The sequence below is a fragment of the Canis aureus genome, chromosome 1 (genome assembly GCF_053574225.1).
Source record: "Canis aureus isolate CA01 chromosome 1, VMU_Caureus_v.1.0, whole genome shotgun sequence".
Taxonomy (NCBI): Eukaryota; Metazoa; Chordata; class Mammalia; order Carnivora; family Canidae; genus Canis; species Canis aureus.
The window spans coordinates 66,173,452-66,194,588 of NC_135611.1; the positions used below are offsets into that span (position 1 = coordinate 66,173,452).

A 21,137-nucleotide genomic window follows, 5' to 3' on the forward strand; every position below is an offset into this window, starting at 1 on the left:
ATTTTGTCTAAAATATCACAAAATAATATCATTATATCTAAACATATTTTTACTTAAAATAATAAATCTATAGTTATTCTTGAAAATAAGAAAGAAGTCTGTAAATAGTTATATAATTGGAAGTATTTTCACCCCAAATCACTCAAGAACTTATAATAAACATAAATAGGAGCCATATTCAAGCAGACAGAGATAGTTGAATACAAAATTTTCAGGAAAAAAAAAAAAAGAATTACCAATAATTTCAAGAAAACCAAGACCAGGCATCCCGGGTGGCTCAATGGTTTAGCGCCGCCTTAACCCCAGGGCCTGATCCTGGAGACCTGGGATCGAGTCCCACCTCGGGCTCCCTGCAGGGAGCCTGCTTCTCCCTCTGCTTGTGTCTCTACCTCTCTCTCTGTTTCTCATGAATAAATAAATAAGTAAAATCTTTAAAAAAAAAAAAAAAAGAAAGAAAGAAAGAAGGAAAGAAAAGAAAAGAAAACCAAAACCAAGAGGCTTCATGAAAGCAAACAATAACTGTAAAAAGAGAACAACAAAAAGGAGACAGATACAATAAATAAAACAAACTTTTAAAAGTACCCTCAGCTCTTTGAGAATTCTGTAAAAAAAGGATCCATAAAAAAGGAAACAGACTTTGTAGAAATATTGAAGTGTTAAAAAAAAAAAACTCTAAAGATGGATTGAATAGAGATGGGCATAACTGGATAGTAAATCCATGAGCTGAAAATGGAACCAAGGAAATCACCCAGAACACAGCACAAAAGAACAAAGAAATGGAAAGAATGAGAGAAAACTTAATAGACAAGGAAAACAAATTCCAACATCCATTTATTAAGACCTTCAGAAAGGGGCACCTAGATGGCTCAGTTGGTTGAGTGTCTGACTTTTAATCTCAGCTCAGGTCTTGATCTCATGGGAGTTCAGGCCCCATGTTGGGCTCTGCACTGGGCATGTAGCCTACTTAAAAATAAATAATAAATAAATAAATAAATAAATAGGAAAAAAAGAAAAGAAACCTCCAACAAGAACAGAGGCTGAGTGAGAGAAATGACAAAGAAATAAATTATAAAGAAAATGTTGGATCTAATGACACAACTGAAAGAAATTATAAAGTGCCAAGAAAGATGAATAAAAATGGAAACATACCTAGGCTACAATGCTGAAGTTCCAGAATTCTAAAGATAAGAAGAAAAATCCTACAGGATTTTAGAGGAAAAAAAGAAAAAAAGGCTATTAACAAAAATGGACAAGAATCATCTAGGTAACACTGACAGCCAGAAGATAATGAAGGTTTCTTTAAAGTTATCATTAAAACACTCCTTTTAAAAAATAAAAAATAATAAAAAAAATAAAACACTCCTTTTAAACCTAAAGTACTATACTTAATTAAACTAATATTCAAATTGGAGACAAAATGATGACATTTCCAGGTGTCCAATGATTCAGGAAGTTTACCACCCACAGTTGTTCTCTAAAAAAATCACTCCTAAGTATAACACAGGAAAGAGGAGCCCAAGAAGTGGGAAATATTAGGCCATCAGAAAATGTGGTGAGCAAAGAAACCAATAATCCTAGTTAAGTTTAAATATTTGTTGAAGCATAATGTAAAAAAAAATTAAACAAGATCAAATTTTTGGAACTAAAATCTCTGGTGATTTTAACATAACATTGGTAGAGGGCTGGGAGGATGAGCATGGGGAAAGGAGTCAATTTATAATGTTCTTACCTTCTATAATGTTTCTTACCTTTACATAGGGAGTATATAAATTCCACTAAATGGATATATAGATACGATTATATATATATATATATAAATCATGGTAAATTGTAAAGTTATATAATATATCTAAGCAAAAACAGAAATAAATTCAACAAAGTTAAGATTTTAGGAATAGTTAATATTAAAAACAAATTAGTTGTGTACATTGCCAAAATCTCTAGTGAAAAGAAAATCACGTGGCAAAGACACGTGATCCATTTAATAAAAGAGAAGGAAAGAGAAAGCACAGTAATTTAACAAATAATTGTAAACACATCATTAATTACAAACAAACATGTATATGTACAAAATAAACATGTACAAAATAAAATTATATATACCCAATTAGGATTGTGGTTGCAACGCCCAATGAATAACAAACAATTATTTAATTTAATTGATAGGTCTCAAATACCTAAAACATACGTAGTGTAATTCTTTACACTATATATGTTATCACACATAATTTCTGTGTTTGCTATCAAGCCTATAATACAAGAAAAAGTCTTAAAAGGCAATTTAGTGGATAAGACTATTCCAGTGTACAATAGCAAAATTAGAAACTTTGAGCAAAGTGTCAGTAAAGATACGAGGAAGATTTAGTCCATATTATCAGGCTCATTATAATAGGAACTCTATTAATTTATTGGCTCTTAGGATATTATCATCAATGATCATATAAACATTCTCAAATATTTATCAATATTGTTGCATTGTGAAGCTCCAAATGAAAGAAAATACAATTTCCCTTATAAATCATTGCTACTAGACACAGAATAAAAGGAAAAGACTTTGGCAGGGATCCCTGGGTGGCACAGTGGTTTAGCACCTGCCTTTGGCCCAGGGCACAATCCTGGAGACTCGGGATCGAATCCCACGTCGGGCTCCCGGTGCATGGAGCCTGCTTCTCCCTCTGCCTATGTCTCTGCCTCTCTCTCTGTGTGTGTGTGTGACTATCATAAATAAATAAAAGTTAAAAAAAAAAAAGACTTTGGCAAAAATTGCAAAGTGGTTATATTGATATTATCTAGACCCTTGGTGACATAGCACAACTCATTCTCCAAGGTCACAACCTGTACTTTTTTATTCTTTTTTTAAGATTATTTATTTATTTATTCATGAGAGACACAGAGAGAGAGGCAGAGACACAGGCAGAGGGAGAAGCAGGCTCTTCTCAGGGAGCCCGATGTGGGACTTGATCCCAGGACCCCGGGGTCATGCCCTGAGCCGAAAGCAGAGCTTAACCACTGAACCATCCAGGTGTTCCTGTACTTTTTTATTCTACAAGTATTTTTTTTTTCTACAAGTATTTTGTGATTAAAAGAAAGCATTGGGGATGCTGGGTGGCCCCATCAGCTAGTATCTGCCTTCAGCTCAGGTCATGGTCCCAGGGTCCCAGGGATTGAGTCCTGCATTGGGTTCCTTGCTGAGCAGGGAGTCTGCTTCTCCCTTTTCTCCCTCTGCCTGCCACTCCCCCTGCTTGTGTTTCTCTCTCTGACAAATTAAATAAAATCTTTAACAAAATAATAATAAAATAAAATAAATAAATAAAATAAAATAAAATAATAAAATAAAATAAAATAAAGCATTGTCCTGACATCTCTACTTAGTCCTGCCTTTCCAAATAATATAATAGTAAGTAACAACTGCACCTTGCCTCAGTAAGTTCTAAGAACATGATAGGGCAGAGAGGTCACTCCAAAGGGTAGTGCTATGGACTGAATTGTGTTCCCTCAAGATTTCTGTATGTTAAACCCCTCGCTCTCAATGTAATGGTATCTGAAAATGGGACCTTTAAGAAGGTATTAGATTGAAGAAGTCATGAGGCTTTCATGATGAGATTTGGTCTCTTTATAAGGAGCGACATAGGAGAACTTCCATTCACCCCTCTGTCTGTCTTTCTGTCTCTTTGTCTCTCTCTCTCTCTCATCAAGGAAAGGCCATGTGAACACACAGTGAGATGGTGGCTGTCTCCAAGGCAGGGAGAGAAATCACATCAGAACCTAACCATTCTGGTGCCCTGATCTCAAACTTCTAGCCTCTAGGGCTGTGAGAAAATAAATTTCTGTTGTTTAAGTCACCCTGTATGTGATATTTTGTTATGGCATCTTGTGCTAAGGTAGATAATATCATAAACTAATCAAGGTTGAGCAAAATGTTCTGGGTCAACTCACTTTATGTAAAGCATATAGGGATGAACTTATATAGATGTACATTGGTATATCAAATATATTTTAGAATTCATCAGACACCAGTAAAAGCCCTAATAAGATGGTGTCAGATGATACGAGGACAGGTCTTTAAATGCTAAGCTCTTTGGTAAACTTCTGGATTTCTCTAACCAAGTGGAATAGAATAGATCCCATGCTATATACCAGAACTTCATAAACTGCTCTTGGACAAATTCCCAGTTGCCTTGGACAATTTCACCCAGGTTTCTGTATAAGACCCTAGAAATGTCTCAGTTAACCAATACAAACAAACCCTCAATAAGCATATAGTTCCGAGAAGCTGCTACCAAAATTCTTTCTTTTTCCAGTTTTCATACAGATAGAAAAGAGACAAAGTCCCAGAGATGCAGCAAGTCCATCAACCCTGCTTCCGTGGTCAACGGAATAGAATGAGATCTTCCTGACAGAGGGTAATTTCTATACCATTCAGTCCCTAGTCATCTCGCTTTCCACACCCTGAGAAATACTTTTAAACCTAGATGCTACAACTAAAAAATATGCCCTTTTTACTTGAATCTTTGCTTTACTTCTTACCTCTTTTCCATCTCCTCTTCCTTTCCCATAGTTTTATATTTAATAATCATCTTGTAGTACCTCTCCTCTTTCTAACCCATGATCTGTCTGTACATATTTTTCTTTTTTTCCATACTTTTTACCTAACTTAGTTTTGGCTTAAAATTATTTTTTGGGGGGGATCCCTGGGTGGCGCAGCGGTTTGGCGCCTGCCTTTGGCCCAGGGCACAATCCTGGAGACCCGGGATCGAATCCCACATCGGGCTCCTGGTGCGTGGAGCCTGCTTCTCCCTCGGCCTATGTCTCTCCTTCTCTCTCTCTCTGTGACTATCATAAATAAATAAAATTTGAAAAAAATTTTTAAAAAATTATTTTTTTCTCTTCATCCACAAATTTCAAAGTGTTTTGAGCTGTTAGAAAAAAATGTAAGTGATTGCATCCCATTCTTACTATAAGTGGCCTACTTCTTTTTCCATCACTCCAAGAATGCCCACTTCAGTCCTCTAACTGCCGTGATCCACAAATTTTTCTTGGATTTTGACTAACAAAGATGACTTGCCCTACTCAGCTAGAACAAGATTAAAGACCAGAAGTAGAGTATGATGAATAACCAGTTGAGGCTGAAAGAGGGAATGAAGTAAGAGAGAAGGGGGGAGATGCCTTTTATCATGGAAAGGGCATCAGAGAAGACTTGACAGATAGGCAGTGCTGGTCCATTCCCACTGCCATCATGCTAACGCCTACATCCCTTTCATACCCAAATTAAAGATGTATGACTTGAGAACATTCTTCATAGAAATGATAATTTGGCTTAAAGACATTTCCTAAATATGTATCCTTTTCCATGGACAGCTTAGTTGCAATAACATTGATGAAAAAAATAGCTCAGAATACCTGTAGTCTCTTGGTCTGGGATTTACTATAAAAGGAAAAAGAAAATTGGACTTGAAAGCTCTTCTTCTTACCCGAACTCAAATCTCCAGAAAGACTGTGTAAAACTTTGGTTGCTTGTCAATAAGTGATACTGAAACACTGACTGACTTTACTCTAGACTATAGAGAGCCCCAGATTCTGAGATATAATTCTGGTCATTTGTCTAACAAAATACGTTGGACTAATAGTTACATTTCACATTGGCTAGGTTTTTCCAACTACAAAAAGTTGATAATCTAGCACAGTGAAGCAGTATACACAATGATTGGACCTAATGCTGCCAATATTCCAATCCTGGTTCCGACTTCTTCATTTATTTGCTATGTGACTTTGAACAAGTTACTTATCTTAGCCTTAGTTTTCTCATCTATAAAATAACACTTTTAGGTACTTCTTAGAATTTTTAGAGAATTTAAGGAGTTAAAACATAAAAACAAATTAGTATAGTTCCTGGTGGATATGAAGCACACAATAATTAATTTAGCTATTATTCTTAAGAACATCTTAGTCACCTCCTTTAAATCTACAACTGAGTGAGTTCCCCAGGCATCATTTGGTAGTTCTGCTCAGTTATTTGAAGTTACAAATTCTTCAATACTCACATTAAAGATGTTAGAACCTGTATAGAAGTCAAACAACATACGAACAAATGTTCTGCAACATGATTTTGTGACCATGAAGACAGAGAAACCTGGAATAAGAAGTTCTGGTGTTTTATTTTAACTTTCTTTTTAAAAACCAAGTGGTGCCCAATCATCAGATATTTTTATTCCTTAATTTCAACATTTATAAAATGGGAAACACAGAGTCTGGCCAAGTTGAGAAACTATGTAGCATGAGCTTTAAATTATGTACTCTGGTCATTTATACATAGATTTTTGTTATTCCTTAAAATTAAAATCACAGTAACGTATTTAATTCTTATATAATGACATGTTGTTGGGTAGTTATGCTGCTAGGTAGCTAGGCATAAATAATACATTAATCTGTTAACATTGCTTTTATAATACTGAATCACAGTTTAGCTTTTTGTTAATATTTGGGGACATTGCATGGATTTAAGATGATAGACATTTGAAACCATTCTCCACTACCTACCAACTAGCAGGCACTCAAGTAACTTACTTAACCCTTTAGTCTACTTTAGTTCCCTCAGTGCAAAATGGAGAAATGGCTAAATTTCCTCATTGTATTGTGGTAAAAATTAAATCATATAATATATATAAAGCATCTGGAATAGGGGCAGTTACCATAATAAACAGCCAAAAATAGTTAACTTGAAATTGAAATATCTTTATCTCTCATTTGTCATGTTTCTCATTCTGTGTTTTTTTTTATTATTATTATTTTGTCACATAATTCACACACACAAAAAAAATTGGGTTAAGGCACAGTGATGTGAGAAATTACTTGAAAATAAAAGTGACTCTTTTGGGTCATTTCCATGATCCACAACTACCTCTCCCTTAGGCACCACTTGTTCGATTTCTATCCATCCTGTCTTCTCCAAAGAGATCCATTGAGTGTATACTCTGGGCTCCGTGTTGCAGGATCAAGTATTTGAGGACAGCAGATTCTTGGAATCCCTGAACTTTGAGTCTGTCGATTTCCTTCCACAGATGGTCTGCAAATTTAAACATGCTGAGAAGACAGAAGGAAAAGCTCAGAGATCTGAGATGGGGAAAAAAGAATAGAAAATATAGGAAAAATAGGCTTAGAATCAAGGCAACATAACTTAAGAAGAGGAAAAGAAAAATAAGAGAAAGAAAAGGGCCTGCCAGCCCTGGCATCTTTTGGATACTTCTGATCAACCACCCTCCAAGCATTCTCAGATTCTCAGATTAAGCAAATTCAGATTTATGGCTGGGTGCTGGAAAGTATGTGTTATCCTTCCCTTACTTTAGTTCCTCAGTCATTTTTCCAGTCATCAATCGACTCAATATACTGTTTGTAATACCTTCTATGGGCTATAGACTTCAGCGTATTAGATATTGGGACCAGGAAAATAGAGAGGTGGTTACCAAGATTAAAAAAGGACATGATTCTTGACCTCAAAGAGTTTGTAGGCTGGTTGAAGAAACTGATAAAGGCCCAGAAACATTACAATAGAGCCCTGTGTTAATGAATCTAAGTACTAGAGGCTCACAGAAGGAGGAATGATGAGTTCTGCCTGGGGAGCCAGGGACATTTTCACAGAGAATTTAACACTTGAGTAAGTCCCTAAGGACAACTAGGTACTCCCCAGCCTGAAATAAATTGCATTTTGCAGAGCATGAGGCATGCAGAAGCGTAATGTGTTCGGGAAGCAGTCATTCACTGTGGCTGTAGTGGAGGGAGTATGGGTGGAGGCAGAGATGTAGAGGAAGAAGTGGGGGTTGAGAAATCATGTGCCCAAATAGGTTTAATATGTCTCTTTCATCTTCTCCTCCTCCCCCCAGGCTCCCTAGTATGACTAAATGAGTGATGCTTGGAAGTTTCTGTTTCTGGTTCTGGTGAAGGCAGTGAATCCATGTAACTCTGAGAAAAATGGCCCTGAGTGACCTAAGCATCTGGTAGGGCCATTTTCCATCTTCAAGCTAGGACAGTTGAGTGGCTAGTAGTGTCAGCAAGTGACTCAGCTGGACTGGGTCTGTTATTAAATTTTATCATGTCACAGCCAATAGTATCAGTAAAACATAAAGAATTACTTAGAAATTATTGTCAGATGGAATTTCTGTAGTTGCTTTGTTGAAAATTATACGTATGCTGCAGTGTTATAGACAGCTAGCCGACTGTGTGTGTATGTGCGTGTCCATGTGCATGCACGTGTACATGTGCATGTGTGTATGTTAGTTTTGATAGCCTATAGTCCCCAGGAGTCCTGAAGAGCAAGCAAGACTTTTAGTATTCTTATTTGGTCACATATGTGTATATTCAGGACAAGGGTGCAATAGGGGCCTTTTTGGGCCCATGGAAGTGTTACAAGGATGAGGGGACCAAGGGTAAGCTGAGAGTCTAATGAGACATGATCAGTTGTTTCTTCTCTGGTGACAAAAGTGTGGCAAGGGTTCAGCTTTTCTCCAGCCAATCATCCTCCCAGCACAGACTTTTAGGTATGGTTGAAACAAATACTCCTTTCTCTTGTGTGTTCTAGTCTAGATTGTGCAAAATCCCTCAATCTGGCAGAAAAAGGCAATTCAACCCAGAGAATTCTTTGCCCATGTTTTCCTGGGACTCTCCCCAGTAACACTTCCTGGAAATTCTGTCTGCCAAGGCTATACAAGAACACTGAATAACTTAGCAGAGAAGGAAACTGATATGAAAAGTGGACAGAGAGTTCCCAAAAGAGGTCTCTCTTGAATATAAGCATAAAAATGTAAAAGGACACAATTAACTAACTGGTTTCCTAACATATTAGGAAATAACTCAATCTCTGGCTACCTGAAATCATATTAAAATAAGAGAAAAAAATCAACACCTTAATTTGTGCAATATGAAGTACTTATTAAATCTACTGGATGGTGATGCGCCACAAAATAAACTTCCCGTATCTCAACACGGTCTGCTCTTGAGGTATCAGAAACTAGAACTAAATACACTTTCCACTGGCGTCTTATTAAAAGTTCTTACAGAATCTAATAGTTCCCCACCAGCAGCACCAATTTTGTGCAGTTCTCCTGAAAGCTTTCAGCAGTAAATCTCTAAAAATGTCCACTTAAGCAGTAGAGGTCATAAATACTTTGCAAGAGCAATAAAATAGAACAGAATTTTGGAAGTTATAATTTTAGTGGATATAACTGCACTATAAAAGAAAGGCCCCTGGGACCCAGAATAAATGCAAAACTCTGTCTAAGTGAACTGCAGTGCTAACCCATCTGCAAGTGGTAAATTATCCCCAGTCCCAGGTGTAGTGCATTATCCTAAGGGTGTCCAGTGATTAAAGGTAAGAACGTGGCTAAAATCCAAGGGAGCACTGAACATTAATGACGGCTGGAAATTGTCGACAATTTCTCTGGAAGTTTGATTTGGTCCTATTTGCTCACATTAGCCAGGTCCAAAGTTCAGCAGAGAGACTACGATCAGTACAGATACTCTAGTGGAAGAGGCTCAGAGGGTGAAAAGGAGACTTTGGCTCTTCATTTGCCCCAGGTTGAAAGTAGGGCTATAATCCTGTTACCTATAAGCTCTTTAAGCTGTAACAAAGAACAGACACTTACTGAGGACAATGTCCTAAAATTCAAATGATAATTGCAAAGCAACATAAAAATTTCATTAATTTCGTCTCTTTCTGGTACATCAACTTATTCTCATTAGTACACATTTGCATACATGTCCCTTTACATTTAAATTCATGTCAGGGTCTTAGAAACTCCCAAAGGGTCAAGGACATGTTTGATTGTTTTCCCAAGTTCTTCCCCTACCACACACCCATACGCACATAAAGGACATTGTCCTTTACCTTCTGCAAGTGACTATTTCATGATTATGCTCATAATTTTTTTTAAATGTTTGGGGTCAAGAAGCCTCCATCTTTTATACTTTTCCATCAAGTTATTGAATTGCTCCCTGTGCCTCAATCTAGTTTTCCCTGGAGCCATCTAGAAAACTGAAGAGTACAATATTGAATGAAGGTGGCAAGGATAAGAAAGTTACATCTGAAGAGCAGATGAAGAAAATTTTCATGCAAGGAAGCCCAAGCTTCCAATTTTTAATCAACATTTGATTGCAGCCTATTAAAATGCCAAATCACTTTGCAATATTGTGCTATGTCTTCACAGCTTAAAATAGTCACTGTGAAATAGTCATCCCACCCCATTTTCCCATCTGAAAATAATAACACATTGTACCTTTTGCTGTTGCTTCTAATTTGGGGGTTTTTATGATTGTGTAACTGAAATGTCAACCTCCTGCATCTAAGGGTCACCTTCTAGTTTATTTGGAAAATAAAAGAACAAGAGGGTTTATCCCATGTCAACTCCTGAGTCATAGGCTTGGCAGCTGTTGTCCATATCATGTGCTCCTCTCAGCCTTGTTTTCTGCATGGCCTTTGGTCACTGCTCTGTTCACTGCTGTTTACCACCTGGAATGTGGGTCTTCCTTGGTGGTATGGTGCCTGATTCCAGAGGGCCACACTTTCCATCACTAATCTGTCACTCTGCTCCCATTAATACCTCACCACAAAGTTTATGGCCGTTAAGGATTTTGCTGCAGGTTTGGGGATTGTTCCAAGTAAAACTCTCTAGTTCCCTCTGAGGAAAAAAAAAAAATTCTGATACCCACGTTGATTGGTTTTACCCACACCTTTTCTTAATCTGGTCATTCCTTGGCTGCAATAATCATGCAGGTCTCTTCTCAAAGCCTGAGATAGTGGTCCAAAGTAAGACTGTGACAACAGTAAGCAGGAGTTACATTTTGTGGGGAGGAGGGCCTATAGAAAATAGTTTATGGTGGATTCTGCAGTCCGGTCACCATTCAGGCCTTGCAGCTAGTGTGAAGGGAAACCAACCCTGGCCTCTGGGTGGACATGTGTTGTTTCTGAATACCTAGTTTCACCCTCCTTATTCTTCTATTAGTGTCTTGAGTTTCCTTGGGGATGAACTCCACCCACTTTCATTCCTTGTGGTTTAGGTGGAACTAGCCCAACCTCTAGAATCAGAGGTGAACTCATGACCCAGATCTGGACAACTGGTATTGTGGTCTGGCCATGGTGATTGATTAGTCACTCTTTGCTCTAATCAAAGTAATCCTAGGAATTTTTCTGGAGTAACTAAGAAAGACATTTTGTTTTGGGGAGTTTTTTCTAAGCCTGCTAGTAGAAAGGAAGAAGTCTGAGCTTCCATCAGGCACCATAAAAGCATAAAAGTAAGGCCAATCAAGAGGAAAGCAGGGCAGAGATATAAAGATAGATTGGCTCTAATGGTGGCATTTGAGACTCTTGGATCCACACATGATTAAAGTTGGTAGTGCTGGAATTTTCAGTATGGAAACCAAGTTTTGTTTTAACTTAGGCCAATTTAAGTTGATTTCCTGTCACAATCCAAAGGCTCTTGAATAATATATTCTTGAATTTTTCCTATGGCACCAGGTCTCCACGGATACCAGAATAAACACACACACACATTAATCCCTCCCAAGGATAAACAATAATTTAAAAAATATTGCAGTCTAAATCCACACTAAAAGAGAGAAGCATTTTCTTGTGAAAATATAATAAAATCAATACAGATAGCTTTGTGAACAATAACTATAATGCTTTATATTATTATGTACAAAGTTTTACTTTCCATCTCTTATTTCTAGACAATAATCCTAAATTTTAGTGAAGCAAAAGAAAACAGCTCCATTAGATTTCCATGACAAATAACAAAACTATGTATTTCATTAGTTATATAAACATCTGGAATTGAAATTAAAATATTTGAAATTCAAAGTCAATTTAATAATCATTCCCCTATCTCACTTTACATCTCTATAAGCAGTAGTTCCTGCTATAGAATTTATTTCCTTTATCCAGTTGCTCAGGTAAAGGAATGAGAGAGAGTTAAGGCAGGAGGGTCTGTTCTTCCAGTGACATCTTTAATTCAGGCAACTTTAGCCAATAATTATAAAGAACACAAAATCCATTTACGTTTTTTCAAATTCATTTATGACCTTTCTTACTACACAGAAAAGTGGTTATACTAGAAATAAACCAGAGAGCTACCCTACAACCCAGCAATTGCATTATTAGATATTTATCCCAAAGATACAGAGGTAGTGAAATGCCAAGACACCTGCACCCCAATGTTCACAGTAACAATGTCCACAACAGCCAGACTGTGGAAGGAACCAAGATGTCCATCGACAGATGAATGGATAGAGAAGATGTGGTTTATATATACAATGGAATATTAGCCATCAGAAAGGATGAATACCTACCATTTACATTGATGTGGATGGAACTGGAGGGGATTATGCTGAAGTAAGTCAGTAAGAAAAAGACAATTATCATATGGTTTCATTCATATGTAGAACATATGAAATAGTAAAAGGGACCATAAAGGAAAGGAGTGAACTTGTGGGGAAAAATTAGAAAGGAAGACAAACTATGAGAGACTCCTAACCCTGGAAAATAAACAAAGGGTTGCAGAAGGGGAGATGGATGGGGGGAATGGGGTAACTGGGTGATGGGCATTTGATGTGATGAGCACTGGGTATTATACTATATATTGTGTATATTGTAAACTGTGTGTGTGTGTGTGTGTGTGTGTTATACTATATGTTGGCAAATTTAATTTAAAAAAATGTTTTTAAAAAGAATCTACCGACAACAACAACAACAAAAAGAAATAAACTAATGGAGGGGTATCTGAGTGGCTCAGTCAGTTAAGCATCCCACTCTTGATATCTGCTCAGGTCATGATCTCCAAGTGATGAGGGCGAGTCCCTTGTTAGGCTCCGCATTCAGTGGGAAGTCTGCTTCTCCCCCCTCTTCTTCGCACCCCCAACTCTCTCTCAAATAAATAAATCTTTAAAAAATAAAAGAAATAAACCAATGGAGGAAGGAAAAGTTAAGAGATCACTATGCTACTCTAGAACAGATGGCATTTGTTGGGAAATCTTTATCATTGAGTTGAAGACATATTAAATTTGAAAGAAAAGATTTCCAAATTTTCTTCCTTTATATGGAGAATATGTGTCTGAAGTCTAAATATTTCACTAAATCAGAGTTTGAATACTGATAAGCCAATTAACTTTTTGCTGGTGTGATGTATTTCTGTGTGTGTGTATGCCTGGTGAAGGCAGAGGAGGGAAGGCAAGAACCATTGTATTATCTTGCTATCTCTCCCTTGAAGGAAAATGAAGTTGGTGAACAAGAAATGGAATCCCAATTTGAGTATCAGAAGAAATTATTTCCATTCCAACAGACCCCAGTCTATGTTTCACATTTATATTATACCAAATAACATGGACTTCTTTTCATGGTCGGAAAGGATTAAGTGCACTACCTGCTTCCAGGATCCTGGCAGCAATATGGAAATCTACTTAGCTAATCAATCAATAGTTGGCTTTCAGTCCAGTGTGCATTCTGATTCAACATATCTATTTAGTTTAGTTTTTTTTTAATTTCTCAAAATTTTTTATTGTTTTTTTTGTTTGTTTTTTGTTTTTTAAAATACATATCAAAGTATTGAGGTATCAGGAACAATGAATTTGTGTCTTCTTAAGTATCCATCCTACTTTCTGGCACCCCATTTCATTAATTCCTTTTAGCCAATCTAAAGTGGAAATAAGACTTTTCATCGGAGTAAAATATAAAGTAATTTACTTACTTTAGGCAGTTTTTAACTGCCTGGACCTTAATCTCTGGAATATTGTTAACTTTAGCCTAACCTGTGATACTAACCATTCTTTGAGCTATAAACCTTTCACCTTTCAGGGTAAGCAGGTCTGTTCCAGTCCCATGAGTTGTTACCTGTTTGGTTTAACTACTCACTGAGGACTACCTCTATTCTTTTCCTAGACCTCCCCACTTATAATAGGCCCATCATTGTCTCTACTTTACCTCCCAGAGCAAAATCCAAACTCAATAGCTTAATATATGAGAACCTTCATCATCTTGAATTCTGATTTTATTAGATTGAACCATCCATATTTCTCACCCACTCAGACTTCCATCTCCCCGGTTTTGAATGTTAAGGACATTCTTTATATATATAAAACCATACACAAATATGTGATCACTTCAACTTTTTAATGATTGTTGTCTAATAACATGTTTTTTTCTTTTTCCTGCTAATGCATGGGATTCTACTGATGGCTTTCCTCATGTTATACAAGTTTGCTTCTTAGAATAAACTCTACAAGGTCACAGCAGATAATATTGCAATGTGATATATTGTTTTAAAATCTTATAGTTTTCATTACAATATTCAAGAAAGTTGAATTATATAATTTTTTTTGCCTTTTTGACTTGTAGTACTAAAGCTAAATATATTTCATATGTGAAAGGGATAGTAACATATTTCACTTTTCTATTTCTTGATCCCAGAACCCTGAGATCATGACCTGAGCCAAAGGTAGATGCTTAACCAACTAAGCCACCCAGGAACCCTGGTAATTCAATATTCTTTAAAGGATCTCTTCTCTATATAAAATTATCACATTTATTAGCCTATTCTTTTTAGTAAGAAGAATAGCATTTGCCTTTCCTTAATGACTGGTTGGCACACCTATCTAACATGTTATAATATTTAAGAACACAGACTGCCCAAACCAGAACTCTTCCACTTATTATGGTCAGTTGGGTAAGTGTTAAACCTTGTTAAAGTATTAATTCTTAAAATGGAGGCAATGATGATAACAGTACTTTTGTTGCAAAGTTGCTGTGAAGAGTAAATAAGCTAGTATATAGAGAGCACTTAAAAAATTCATTGTGCATAGAAAGTGTCAGCTAATTCTTTACCCACTGATTGTTTAATAAGTACCTCATACTTAAGAGGTCCAACAGAATTCTGGTCTACTATTGATCCCCCAAATCTGGTTCTTCTTCTATAATCTCCTTCTAAGAAAAATACTACATCTTCACAAAGTTACTTAGTCCAAAATATCACTGGCTATCACTGATTTCTTTCTATCATCTCTCACATCTAATTCTTCAGCACATCTTATCATCTATAAATTTAAATATCTTCTGAATTGGACAGCTTCTCGCTACTTCTATTATTGCTATCCAGGTCCACAGCGCTATCTCCTTGACTACTGCCATGGACTCTTAGAAGATCTCTCTGGCCCTACTCAGATTCCATTTCATTCTGTTCTCTGCACAGTAGTCTCCTTCTTAAAAGACAAATCAGATCAAATTATCTTCCTGCTAAAAATCTCTTGGGTCTTCCAATACAAATTAGAATAAAATCCAAGTTCCTTATCCCAACCTTAAAAGCCTGCATACACTGGACCCCATGTCATTCCAACCTCATTCCCTATCAAGTCCTGCATGGCCCATGCATAGGGTCTTCTCACCAATGGGTGTCTTTAAAACATGCTAAACTTTTTTTTTTTTTTTTTATAGAAGTGTTAAGATGTGAGGGAAGAGGAAGTATTCTATTGTCCATGATTAGGTCTCAATCTTTTGGTGAGCCTGTGCTCCTGGACTTTGAACTTCACTAATGCTTCTCAAGTTTTCTTTTTTCCCTTAGGTGGGACAGAAAACTTGGATGAGAGGTAGAGTGTGCATATCCCTTTCTTTCCCAACATGGAGCTGGATTGGGTATTTTCCTTCTCCCATGTAGAAGGCTATTGCTCACTAGATTTGGGTATCTCTCTTCTCCCAGGTAGCCCAGGTTCTGATAAAACCCCAGCAGGTTAGGTAGGCCGTGGTACAACAGTTTTTCCTGAGGGATTGCCTTGTTAAGAACACAGTGCTGGAACATATTTCAAAATGGTTCCTTTCCCCATTATCCTGCTGGAGGCATGAGAAGATTCTTCTCTGATATTCACTGTAAGGACCTGATGTTGCTCCTGGAGGTAAAATTAACAAAAGAGCCCTCTGATGACTGGATCCTCCTGAATTTTTAACTTGCAGACTCATCCACATTGAGGCTTCAGCAATTTGTCAATTACATTTCAAGTTTTCCTATCCTGGCATGTGTTTCTGGGGAGGTTTCTGCTCTTGTAAGTTGAGATTCTCTGTATCCTCCATCTGTCTCTTCAATTTTGGGAGCAGCAATTTGCCCTATGATCTCATTTCTTGGACAGATCTGCGTCATTGGTTTTTCAGTTAGTTCAGCTTTAGACTTGTTAAGATGAGTGGTAACTTCTGTGCCCCTTACATGCTGGACTGGAAACTAGAATCCCTCTTCCCTGGATGTGGGTAGAGGTAGCTTTTCCAAATTTGAATTTCTTTTAAGTTCTTTGTACAACTCTTAAAGTGAGAGAAAGAGTTGTAATAGAAAAATGTTATTAATCATTAAAAAAACAAAAGCATTAAAAGGATTGGACTGAGTTGGTATTTAACTCCAGCTGTAGAAATATTGGGTGCACAGAGGATACTCTAAAGGAGATTTAAATTCTGTAATTATATATTTGAGCAGTGGACTTGCAAAATATTACAATGATATTTACATAGCACTTATCACAGGTTTAAGTGAGAGACTCACTGAACATAAAATCAGGCTACTTGTAATCCCAATAGTATGGATAAAGAAACCTGGACATAGGAAAATTTAGTAACTATCCAAGGTCACCCTCTGATCACCTGATGTATACTATAATAAATCTGAACACCCGAACATTAGTATTCTTGTTTCTTCCATGAAAATAGAATCAGAAATATACCTTTCTTAATTGTTTCTCCACAAGATTTCCCTCCTCCTTATAGGTGCAAGGTGAATTAGGGCACATCATGACAAAGTTTAAGTATCTCACACCTCAGGCATATTCCTTACGTATTTCGTAAACACAGCCATCATCGGAAAAATCCCAGGTACCAGATTAATCAACATATCCCTTCAGGGGATGCAAAGAAAGGTGGGGAATACATGGCTAAGTTCTACGATAAAGGGCAAATCACTTAATTATTTCACAAAAGGTAATTTGAATTAATAGACATATATCTATTTATATCGATAGTCAATTCTAAAATATCACATTAAAACAGTTCCTAAATCCAAAGCATTTTGAGAGCCTGATAGGTCTCCTATAGGGCTATAATGGAGAAACAGGGCCCCTAATAACATTTCTCAACGATGGTTAACAATAACGAAAAAGGTAAGTACACACAGTTGAGCTTCCTTTGTCTGTGACACGTTTTATTTCATTGTTCTGTTTTGGTTTTTTTATCATGAAAATAGATCAGAAAAAAAAGAAAAGAAAATAGATCAGTTCACAACAAGCAGCAGAGAAGAGGTGTTGGAATGAATCCTTTTTGCCTTTAGCCAAAATAATAAAGTTACCACTGGGACAGGTGATTCCTTACTCAAAAAAAGCTTGTTTTATACATCATGAGACATTCTCCAATAATTATTGGAGATATTGATAGTGAAAGCTATTGGGAAAGTACGCAAAGAACCTGGATAGTATAATGGAAAGATAGCTCAATAGCTCAAAATCTATAGTTTAATGTGAGAATATCCGACTTTAAAAGGACAGATGTAACCTTATACTATTTTAAAGCATTCATCTCCTTATTATTACTGCATTTACATCAATGTCTGTTTCCCTCCACGGGCCTTTCCAATGGTGTGGACCAAGGCTTATTTATCTTTGATCCTTCAATTTCCAGTAGAAGCTGTTTGCCCTCAAATTTGTAACAACAAAATGCACTAAATGAGTAAATGAAGAAATACCTGCCTCTGTAAGTCAAAGCAGTATCTTTCCTCTTTTCTATGGTGAAAATTATTTGGCATTTCTGAATAGTTTTTGGAATTTTTTACTATTTTATCTACTATAGAGAAGAGTTGCCACCATTACTTAGAAACGTCGTAAGTAGTTGATAAAATAAAACTCCTTAAAATAAATTCAGATGATTAGGACATGATAGGAAGAAAACATTGATATTATAGAAAAGGAAACAAAATATTGAGACTTGATTCTGAAGGCGCTTTTTTTCCCCGAAGCACACTTACACAAATCCTTGAATTTACCGTTGCTTTCTACTCTCAAGGAAATACAAATTAGTTAAGGATAATAAAACCAACATTCAGCTTCATGTTTGTGGGTTGAGTTGCTACATGGAATCAGAATGTATTTTCTGTGTCATAATATTTTTATAGTGAAGCAGCCAAAATACCACAAATGCATAGCACGAGCTACAAGCATTCTGGCCCTTCCAGGCATTTCTGTGGCTTGGCGTTGATAAATGTAGGTGAGATATAGGTTGCAGTTAGGATCAAATTACAACAAACACGGAGTTTTCCAAAAATATAAGAGTTGCTAAAATAGCTTCCTTATTACCTTGGGAGAGGATGCCTGTCCATCAACAGGTTGAGACTTTAGAGCAAGTTCTCACAAATGGATCTTTTGAGCCTCGTCAAAATAAAAGCAATAATAACAGACCTTTCCCTCACATTTCCACAATAGCCTTGTGTGGCAAGCCCTAATTAATATACAGTGGGGATTGCTTTTCTCCTTCCTTCTTGTTTCTTACTTGGGTATTTTTGCCTGTTATTGAATTTAAAAGAATTGGGTGATCCCTTAATTTAGAAATGACCAAAAAATACTAATACCAGTGTGTGTGTTTATCCTATAGAATTATTCTCATTACTTTGTAGGCTCACCTAATTATCATGTTCATCATTCATGTGATTTCCTAATGCAAAGGTCGTCATTTATAAGCATGCAATTTGTCCATGGGGCTTTTTTCTTTGTATTTTTTCCCATCAGTTTCTCCCTAATTTGGATACATCAGACAACAACATAATGTAGCTTGGAAAACACAGTGTGTGGCACAGAGATATGCATAGTACCTTGCAGTTACTAATAAGACATATAAACATAAGATACTTCTTAAGATTAAAGAAAATAGATCATCCTGATTTTTTTTATATATTCCTATGATTTTTATTTGTTTTTCTGGTATAATAAATGTGAAGTATATTCCATAGCTTTCCAATGTTGTTACATAGCCGCACACTAGATTTTCAGCTCTTCTTTTTGATTGATAGTCTAACATGAAATCTGTGTTTTGAAATAATGTGGCCTTTCTAAAGTTGATATTTTTTAACATTCACCATTTTTCATATGGGTCAATTTCTCAGTATTCTGAGAATATATCTTGATAATAAGCATTTATGTGGGTTTTGACATAGCAACTAAGGCTCTCGTTTCATTTCAAACAATGAACCAAATATTATGGGGTCCTTACATTTTATACTTAGCTCTACTTTATAAGAAAAATATTTTAAAACAGTGCTGAAAATAATACTAAAACTTTTAGATTATTCTCACACAATGAAGGCCTCAACACATCATCAATCACTCCCTTTTGTTTCCTTTCTCTATGATGTCCCTTCATACTACTTCCAACAAACTCCCTGTGGATTTTTTGACCTTAAGACAACTGCCACCATTCTTATAGCTACACAAAAAGACACTTATTACAGTCAGATCAATGCAAAACTGATGCAGTTAAACTATTTTCTAATTAGCTTCCTTTCCAATTAATCTCTGATGAATGCTTTCCACTAACACAAAGGTTCCAACCAACTGATGTTTTGTTCTTTTGTTTTTATTTTGACAAGGACAAACTGAATTTCTCATTGCCCAGGAATACACTTGCAACCATCGTAATTATTTATATTTGCACTGGTAAATATTTCAGCCTTCCAGAACATTCAGTAATAAAGGATCTCTCATGTTGGTAAAAGTAGAAGGACAGTTACCACATAGTCTCATTTCAGCCTTTGTATTGAATATTTCCATTAGCGATGTAGAAAATGGTATAAGTTGACTGTAATCAAACTGAAAATGTGAATCAAATGAGACAGGATAGATATTGGGCAATGAAACAGCTTTCTAACTTCCACATCACATATGTGGCCCTATGAAGTCTGATGAGCTCTAATGACTCATTGCCTCCTGATACTGGAACCAAGCAATTGGGTCCTGAAGTTAGGAAAGAGTCTGGGTAGCTCAGACATAGTTTTGACAATGCCAAAACAAGCTTGGAAAGGGAAACAGTGTAACCAAGGATTTGGCAGCATAAAAACCCAACAAATATGTTAATTGATGTTTGTTATAATATTGAATATAGTCAAATCCTTTTTATGTAAAACCAACCCATTAAAGAAGACACCCTCTGAAGGAGAACAGTTGAGCAACAGAGGTCAAAATGTTAAATGAGCCATTCTTTGTTAGAAATCACAAAAAGAGTCTGAAACTTTTTGATGAGGTTTCAAAATGAGATGGAAGAGAAAAGTGTAGGAAAACTGCACTTCCCTTTAGATTGTATATGTCAGCATTAGTTATGACTTGTAGAGTAAGAAAAAATTTCCTCACCAAACTCTGGTGCTCAGAGGCTGTAAAACAGAAATGTATTAGTCAAACATTTGCAAAAGGTCTCTAAAAGATTAAAATATTAACATTTTATTTTCACAATGAGGATCCTTATAGTTGTGAAGTGTTACGCACTGAGATTTAAAACTTTGGTTTTAGGAATTCATCTGCATTGAAATGTAATCTGCATGAATCTTGTTTTTCTTTTAACACTTTCTCTGGGCTATAATTACGAACATATTGTGAGATATATAAGTTCAGTTGATAAAACCATGGCAGGTATAGGTGCCCTGCTAATCCTAAACATATGCATTATACTGAAAACAAACAAAAAAAATACATTATGTTTGATACATGACTGGCTATAGCTCATTCTATTGTTAAGTCCTACTCATCAATGTCTCCTGATAAAACAAGATGAAAGTTATATATCAGAAAACACACATCAAGGCTAATAGCACTTTCATTTAACTAGGAATGAGGTGGAACCTTATTATGATGATAATAGTCATAGCAATAACTATGTATGGAGAACTCACTGAATACCTAGCTCACAATATAGCAATTTGGATATTCTCTTCTATTTAATTATTAAACAAATCTTAAGGCCTGTATTATCATTCCCATCTTATAGATAAGGAAACTTATTAAGTAGCCTGTCCAAAAATAATCACACAATTAATGTGAAGCTAAAACCCAGATCCAGATCTGACTGTACTAAAGCCTATGGACTTTTCACTCAGCAA

The 21,137-nt window shown here is 36.2% G+C and overlaps 1 long non-coding RNA gene across 3 annotated transcripts in view; it reads right to left on the minus strand.

The window, feature by feature from the left end:
* Positions 1 to 6,185: 6,185 nt before the first annotated feature.
* The window catches only part of LOC144316522 (uncharacterized), a 179,274-nt gene continuing 164,322 nt past the window's right edge, over positions 6,186 to 21,137 (minus strand). For 2 of the 3 annotated variants that reach the window (XR_013382532.1, XR_013382491.1), the window contains one exon: positions 6,186 to 7,080. This is a non-coding gene — a long non-coding RNA (uncharacterized LOC144316522). Of the gene's footprint in view, positions 7,111 to 21,137 lie in introns of all 3 variants that reach the window. The other variant, XR_013382493.1, reaches the window with a different exon arrangement.